The 7898-nt window shown below is 44.3% G+C and overlaps 1 pseudogene; it reads left to right on the forward strand.

Annotated features, from left to right (window-relative positions):
- The first annotated feature begins 1341 nt into the window (after nucleotides 1–1341).
- LOC101143169 (farnesyl pyrophosphate synthase-like) lies at nucleotides 1342–2412 on the forward strand (annotated as a pseudogene).
- The last annotated feature ends 5486 nt before the right edge of the window (nucleotides 2413–7898 follow it).

Genomic DNA, 7898 nt, shown 5'->3' on the forward strand with positions numbered 1-7898 from the left:
CCATGTATGTAAGCCAGTGGTCCTTAACAGGGTGATTTTGCTCCTCAAGGGACGTTTGGCAATGTCTGGGGGCATTTTTGATTGTCATGATTTGGGGTAGGGTGCTACTGGCTGCTAGTGGGTACAGGCCAGGGACACTGTAAACATTTTACAATGCACAGGACAGCCGCTGACAACAAAATGTCAATGGGTTTGGATCATAATCCTGAATGATACAATCTCAAATGCGAAAATCCTGAAAGACCAAAATCCCTAATGTCTTAAATCCCAAAAGATCAGAATCCCTAATGTGTGAACTTCCAAAATCACAATCCTGAAAGATTAAAATCCCAGATGTTAAAATCCTGAAAGCCAAATTTGAGGTTAGGGATTAGTGCCGTTTCAGCTGTATACAGGATAATTGCATCATGTTAGGCAGAACTATTACCTTGTTATTGTCTTCATTTGGAAATTAAGTATGGTTTAAGAGATGTGGATGGATATCGAGTTGATAAGGGGTGAACTTGTTGATTTATGTGTCAACTTGACTGGATTAAGGAATCCCTAGAAATCTGGTAAAGCATTATTTTAGATGTGTCTGTGAGGGTGTTTCCAGAGGAGGTTAATATGTGAGTCTCAGTAGACTAGGTGGGGAATATCTTTCCTCAATGTTTAGTGTTTTGAAGATCATAAAAGCGACTTTTCAGGTGAAAAGTACAAGAAATCTCTCCTGCCAAATTATTCAGTTATGTACAAATTCTGCTCCTTCATGAATAGTGCCACGCTTGCCTTCAAAAAATGCCCTTTGTCAGAGAATAAAATTCGACAAGCTGAGCAACCTTGTGAACCAAAGACACTTGCTGATACTGAGGTTCCTCCAGTGTTACAAAACTCATTAACCAAACTGTTCTTGGTTAGGGATTTGACTGTCGAAGAAGATAGACTGCTTATATTTACCACTAAATCTAACAGAAAAATTATCGCATGTTTTCATTTTGGCTAGTGGACGGCACTTTCAAAACTATCCCCACTGGTTTTTATCAACTATACATGATTCATGCCCCTGTTGGTTCTGAAGATTCTAGAACTTATCTAGTCATTTAAACAATTATTTGAAGATTTGCTGCACTTTGCAGAAGAAAATAGCTTTCGATTGAATCCCCAAACCATAACAACAGATTTGGAATTAGGTGTGATCAAAGCTTCTAAAAGTGAATTTCAAAGTGTTACCAATAAAGTTTGTTTTTTTTCCATTCAGCCCAATGCATTTGATAGAAAATTAGATGAGTAGATAGGCCATGAGATACAGCAATGACAAAAACTTCAGTTTAGAAGCAGGAACCCGCATCAAGGAATAGAGCCCTTTGCTCCTCCCTCAGAATGAATGGAGACCAAAAATTAGATGCTTATGCCCAAGAAAAACAGGATTTCATTCAGCACTTCTCCCGGATTGTTAGGGTGCTGACTGAGGATGAGATGGGGCACCCAGAGACAGGAGATGCTATCGCCCAGCTCAAGGAGGTCCTGGAGTACAATGCCATCGGAGGCAAGTTATCACCGGGGTTTGATGGTGCTTAGCATTCCAGGAGCTGGTGGAGCCAAGGAAACAGGATGCTGATAGTTTCCAGTGGGCCCTGATGGTGGGTTGGTGTGTGGAACTGCTGCAAGCTTTCTTCCTCGTGGTAGATGACATCACGGATTCATCCCTCACCCACTGGGGACAGATCTGCTGGTATCAGAAGCCGGGCGTGGGTTTGGATGCCGTCGATGCTATGCTTCTGGAAGCATGTATCTATTGCCTGCTGAAGCTCTGTTGTTGGGAGCAGCCCTATTACCTGAACCTGATGGAGCTCTTCCTGCAGAGTTCCTATCAGACTGAGATTGGGCAGACGCTGGACCCCATCACAGCCCCCAGGGCAATGTGGATCTTGGCAGATTCAAGGAAAAGAAGTACAAATTGTCAAGTACAAGACAGTTTTCTACTCTTTCTACCTTCCTATAGCTGCAGCCATGCATATGGCAGGCATTGATGGTGAGAAGGCACACACCAATGCCAAGAAGATCCTGCTGGAGATGGGAGAGTTCTTTAAGATTCAGGATGATCACTTTGACCTCTTTGGGGACTCCACTGTGACTGACAGAGTTGGCACTGCCATCTAGGACAACAAATGCAGCTGGCTGGTGGTTCAGTGTCTGCAATGGGCCACTCCAAAACAGTACCAGATCCTGAAGGAGAATTATGGGCAGAAGGAGGCCAAGAAGGTGGTCCAGGAGAAGGCACTATATGAGGAGCTAGATCTGCTGGCCGTGTTCTTGCAGTATGAGGATGACAGTTACAGCCACATTATGGGTCTCATTGAACAGTATGCAATGCCGCTGCTCCCAGCCATCTTTCTGGGGCTGGCGTGCAAAATCTACAAGCGGAAAAAGTGACCTAGAGACTGCAAGGGCAGGGAGAGGAGGCTCTCAATAAATTACTGTGTAACCTTGAAAACAAAACAAAAAACTTCAGTTTAAAAATGCACTTTCCAGCTGGGCGTGGTGGCCAAGGAGGGAGGATCGCTTGAACTTAGAAATTTCATAACAGCCTGGGCAATGTAGTGAGACACTGTCTCTAGAAATAATTTTTTTAAAAGTTAGCCAGGTGTGGTGTGTGCCTGTGGTCCCAGCTACTTGGGAGGCTGAGGCAGGAGGATTGTCTGAGCCCGGGAGGTGGAGGCTGCAGTGAGCTGTGATCAAGCCACTGTACTCCAGCCTGGGAGACAAAGAGAGACCCTGTCTCTTAAAGGACGGGTGGGTGGGGGGTGGGGGAAGAGTGTTTCCTTGTGTACAGTATGTATTAAGAGATGGGGAAAAAATGTGTCATTCGCCTGCCTTGGAATTCCTTCCAGCTGATGACATTCTAGAAACTTTTAATGAATTAAAGCCACATTTGCCTGAAGACGCCAGCAAAGTTACTGACTGTTTTGAAAATAAATATGTACATGGTAGGATAAGAAAATACACAATGGTGTTGCTGTTTGATCACCAGTATTGTTTCTGTCAAATTTGTGGCCTAATGAGTGCATGCAGAACAGATTTCTGAGTACCCAAAACAACATAGAAGCATGACACAGAAAATAGGGAAATTTAGTAGGGAATGCTCATGTCAGTGTATATGGAATCATAGAAGAATGCCAGGAAGAACAGCACCATGTAGAAAATGAATGTGAACATATTCTCCAAGTAGAGCCATGCCCTAAAAGAGAAAAAGCAGCTATTCCTCATGATGCAAGACTTTAAAATATAGTTAATGATTGTGGAGGTTGGCCAGCTCTTATGGACTATCTCCATGCAATTGCCCATAATCCATTCCTGTAATACACTTTTTCGTATGTCAAATTATCTTGTTTTTTTTTCTGTCTTATTTTTTTTTTCACTATTTAAAATTGTCGGCATTCTTTTTTACAATTTGCTATGCTATATAATTCATCTTCAAATCATTTCTGATACTGGAGGCATAATTTGTGTAGAGACTTAGAAAGTTCTGTTTTTTTGCAAATTTGACTCCATGAAAGTACATTGTCACAGCATTGACTGTGTGTAAGCATTGTTCCTGTACATAAAAACATTGAAGCATCCTCAGTAAGTGAAGAGGTGTCCTTTTTGTACATCTGCATTTGTGAAAGGTAAAATGTTTGAACATCTTGGCTCTTTAGGTGGCTGCATATGCAGTAGTGACCCATCCTGTTTTTGATAGATCTCATCAAAAGAATCTTAGGTTGTTATGGTATTTCAGATGACCAAAGGCATAAAACTGGGTGCACACATTTACCAACCATGGGGATATGCATTTACATTTCCCTTCTTGACCTATTTCTTTTTTTTCTTTCGTTTTTTTTTTTTTTTTTTTTTTTTGAGATAGAGTCTCACTTTGTTGCCCAGGCTGGAATGCAGTGGTGTGATCACAGCTCAATGTAGCCTTGGCCTTGTAGGCTCAAGTAATCCTCCCACTTCAGCCTCCTGTGATGGAGTCTCACTGTTTTGCCCAGGATGGTCTTGAACTCATGGGCTCAAGCAATCCTCCCACCTTGGCTGGGATTACAGGTATGAGCCATTGCGCCCAGCCCCTTTATGACCTATTTCTTTATGAATATGGCTTGTCTGTTCATTACTGATCTAATTATGCAACTTTCATTAGTATATATGAATGTTTATGCTTGCACAAAAATGTATGTTATTATTGCCTATTTTATTGCATAAAGTGACCTATGAAGTGTTCTGTGTTTTCATATGTTTCTCAAATAAATTCCCTTTAAAAATGTAAATACATGTAAATGTAAAAAAAAGTAAATAAATATCTTTTAAAGAATTTTTAAATTATATTTTCCAGAATTACATTTTTGGAATTCTGCTCTTTCAGGATTATGATTTTCAGGTTTTAGACTTTACGGATTTTGACCTTTTGGGACTTCAGGATTATGACATTCGGGATTATGGCATTAAACATTGTATCTCCTGGGACTATGATCGGCTCCCAATGTCAATAGTGCCACTTTTGAGAAACCTGATCTAAGCTCAAACTTGTTGGGACATATCTCAGCCTTGAAGGAGAGTTATTTTGGATTTTGATGGATATTTAAATATGTATATATCTGACTTTTAGTATAAATTAGCAGTCTATGCTGTGCCTTTTCCTTTGTGAGATTTTCCTGGCAATGCTAGTCCTTTTAGCTTAATGAAATAAGACCAAGTTTTAAAGGGTTAATAATAAATGAGAGGAAATAGCTCCTTTATATAGGTAGGATTATCGCACAGCTGGCAGCATAGTTCCATCAAGTACAAATGATACTATCCAAACACAATCAGAAACTGATTACCAGACCTTTAATCCTAACAGAATCACCTTGACATGAATGTTGAGTATAACTCCTGGCCAGCTATAAAATTTGCAAGACCCAGTGCAAAATGGTAATGTGGAACTCTTGTTCGAAAAGCAGGAAACAAGCACCCTGAAAGGTACCTACAATGCTTTTCCCTTGTTCCAAGGTTTCTCTCTCTCTCTTTCTCTGCTTATTGTGATGTTATTTGCTATTTAATATTCTAAGTAAAGAAAAATTAAAAATTTAAATGATTTGCTTGAATTTTACCATTTATATCGTGCAATGCAGATTTTAAATGCAAATAGCAGAGCATTCAGCTGAGATAGGGAATGAATTTCACAATTCATATTTTGTGACTCTTCTCTGAGGGTGCCTCAAGTTGACCAGAGGAGACAGACACACCAGACCCTCAGGCATCTGGGAACCCCTGACTCTGACACCTGCTCAGTTCCCCTTTCCTCCAGTCACCAGACCTATGCAATGCCAGGCCAGGAGGAGCAGAGCCTGGCATCTTCCTTTTGCACAGGCCAACGGCCCCAGCCCATGGCAGTTTGGCCACCTCCAAGGATCTTTAAACCTCCAAGCTGGGACTTTATACTTGGATCAGGGTACCTCGATGGCCCTTGTCAAGACATGGCCACCAGACATGCCATGGGGCTGCCATGGAGGAGAGGGGAAATGGCTTCAGAACAGCCGCTGCCATGACCTGCCTGGGGATGCATTGGAGCCTAGATACTCAATGCTGACCCTTCCCTTGCCTGTGCCCAGGCCCCTTCTGGTCATGGGAAGGGGAGGTTGGGTGGGGCCCAGTGCACTAGAGGGTAGGGAGGGGTCTGAGAATCATCCTGGGAGTCTATGGGGCTGATGGGAGGTGGGATCATGCATGAGGAGAGGCCCTGAGCCACCACGCAGGCTCCCATTGTCCCACTGGACTCCACTTACAAAAGGCAAATTCAAAGACACAATTAGTAGCCAGGCGTGGTGGCTCGTGCTTGTAATCCCAGCATTTTGGGAGGCCGAGGTGGGGTGGATCACCTGAGGTCAGGAGTTTGAGACCAGCCTGGCCAACATGGTGAAACCCTGTCTCTACTAAAAATATAAAACAAATTAGCTGGGCGTGGTGGTGGACGCCTGTAATCTCAGCTACTCAGGAGGCTGAGGAAGGAGAATCTCTTGAACCTGGAAGGTGGAGGTTGCAGTGAGCCAAGATCACACCACTGCACCCCAGCCTGGTTGACAGAGTGAGACTCTGCCTCAAAAATAAATAAATAAATAAATAAATATAAAGATACAAGTATTAAGAATTTCAAGACTTCAACCTCAGAGCACTAGACTCCAGGTGCCAGGCCCTTCCTAATACCAGGTTTTTCTACATGTGGGGTCCTGTATGGCTGTGCAGGTTACTCGGCTGTGAAACCACCAGTTTCTCTAGGAAACTCCTTTCTACCTTAGAAAATAATACGTTTTCTTCTCACTTTGAAACCTGAGGCATGCTGGACAACTTCTCTAATTTTCCCCATCCCAGATTTCACCTTTATTTTCATTCATGGCTTAATTCAACCAACAAGCAGTTATTGAGCACCCACTATGAGCCAGGCACTGTTTAAGGTGCTGAAGATACAGCCATGAAGAAACATTGAAATCCCTGCCCTCACTGCCCCCTTCAAATGGGGCGTGACGGTCAGCAACTAATCAGCCACAGGGCATGTCAGCAATAAGCGTTAAGGAGCAGAGCAAAGTGGGAAAGAGGAGCAGGAGTGGGGGCTTGCAATTTCAGAAGAGGTGGTGATGAGGGGTGCAGCAGGAAGAGGAGGAGACTAACCATAGCAGGTTACAGTGGAGGTGGGGGTGGAGGGGAAAAGCAAAGGGAATGGGAGACCTGAGCGGTCCGGGGAGAGGAAAGACAGCAGACCAGTGGTGGGCTAGGGGGCTGGGGAGGGGAGCGGGGGTTTGAGTGAAACTGGGAGAAGCAATATGGCAGGACTTGGAAACTGAGGAGACATTTTAAATCTGATCATGAATCCCCTCTCCTTGCTCTTAAGCTAACAAAACCTTGTTTCCAGTTAGTCGCTGAAGCTGGGAACGTCTGGGGTATTTGAACAGTCATGGTAGCTTAGAAGGGGGTCCCTTTGATGGGGGCGTGGAGAGCGGGTTCCTTCCAAACGATGTTTCTCCAGCATCACACTGTAAGATCTTTCCAAGATGTTCTGCTAGACACTAGCACTGTACTTACCATTACACAGTTTACATGTTTAAATAATAATGAGTTCAACCCAGCACAGGCCTACTCACAGGCGCTTGAAAAAGGGTCACTGGATTTGAATCTGATTAACCGACTGTCCTGGCCGACAGAACCGCAAGGTGGCGCCATGGCTCTGCTAGAGCCGCAGTCCCACCCTCCCCGACTAGCCTGAGCAATTGGGAGTTACTGCGAGAGTCTATGCCGGGCATTGGATAAATGCCTTCTCCCCATTATTTCCTTCAATCCCTACAATACCCCTGTGAAGTAGGTATCATTCGAATCACATTTTACACGGGGAAACTGAGACTCAGAGATCACAGCTCCGGAGCTCAGGCTTTTAGCAATAACCCTCCACTGCCTGCCTCCGCAAGACAGCAAAAGGTTGGCCTTGTTCCCCAAGTCATCCAGTTTCCCACAGTGATGGGTTAAGCGTCATAACCCACGGCTTTATCCAAGCCATTTGAATTGAAGAGGAAGGTGGACGCAGAGCCAGCATGGTTAGGGCCAGTGGCCTTTCCAGACTTGCGTGCCAGGAGAGATGGGTTAGCGTGGGGGAGGCCGGAGAAGGGGTTTTCAAGTGACCCCGGTAGGACCCCCACGTCGCTCTCCCGCCTTTGCTCAGCATCATCTATAGCATGGCTTTGCATTTCCTCAAAAGCCCAGGCCAGATGCCCAGTACCTTCAGGCGGTCCAGTGTCCCCCACCCCCTAGAGCCATCTCATTCAGGACTGCCCTCCCCTGAAACGTTTTATGTTTCCAGAAGACCCTTCTCCTTCCAGGGCAAAGCCCTTTCAGTTAGGCAAGCTAGTTCCCTC

This window comes from Gorilla gorilla, chromosome 1, assembly GCF_029281585.2.
Source record: "Gorilla gorilla gorilla isolate KB3781 chromosome 1, NHGRI_mGorGor1-v2.1_pri, whole genome shotgun sequence".
NCBI classification, from domain to species: domain Eukaryota; kingdom Metazoa; phylum Chordata; class Mammalia; order Primates; family Hominidae; genus Gorilla; species Gorilla gorilla.